Below are 399 nucleotides of genomic sequence, written 5' to 3'. Positions count from 1 at the left end.
CGAACTCATTCTATGAGGCCACTATCACCCTAATACCAAAACCTGACAAAGATCCCACAAAAAAAGAAAACTACAGGCCAATATCACTGATGAACATAGATGCAAAAATCCTTAACAAAATTCTAGCAATCAGAATCCAACAACACATTAAAAAGATCATACACCATGATCAAGTGGGCTTTATCCCAGGGATGCAAGGATTCTTCAATATCCGCAAATCAATCAATGTAATACACCACATTAACAAATTGAAAAATAAAAACCATATGATTATCTCAATAGATGCAGAGTAAGCCTTTGACAAAATTCAACATCCATTTATGATAAAAACTCTCCAGAAAGCAGGAATAGAAGGAACATACCTCAACATAATAAAAGCTATATATGACAAACCCACAG

This window comes from Bison bison, unplaced genomic scaffold, assembly GCF_000754665.1.
Source record: "Bison bison bison isolate TAMUID 2011002044 unplaced genomic scaffold, Bison_UMD1.0 scf7180017864105, whole genome shotgun sequence".
NCBI lineage: Eukaryota > Metazoa > Chordata > Mammalia > Artiodactyla > Bovidae > Bison > Bison bison.
The sequence above is the reverse complement of the archived record's forward strand: the minus strand, read 5'-3'. Positions refer to the sequence as shown.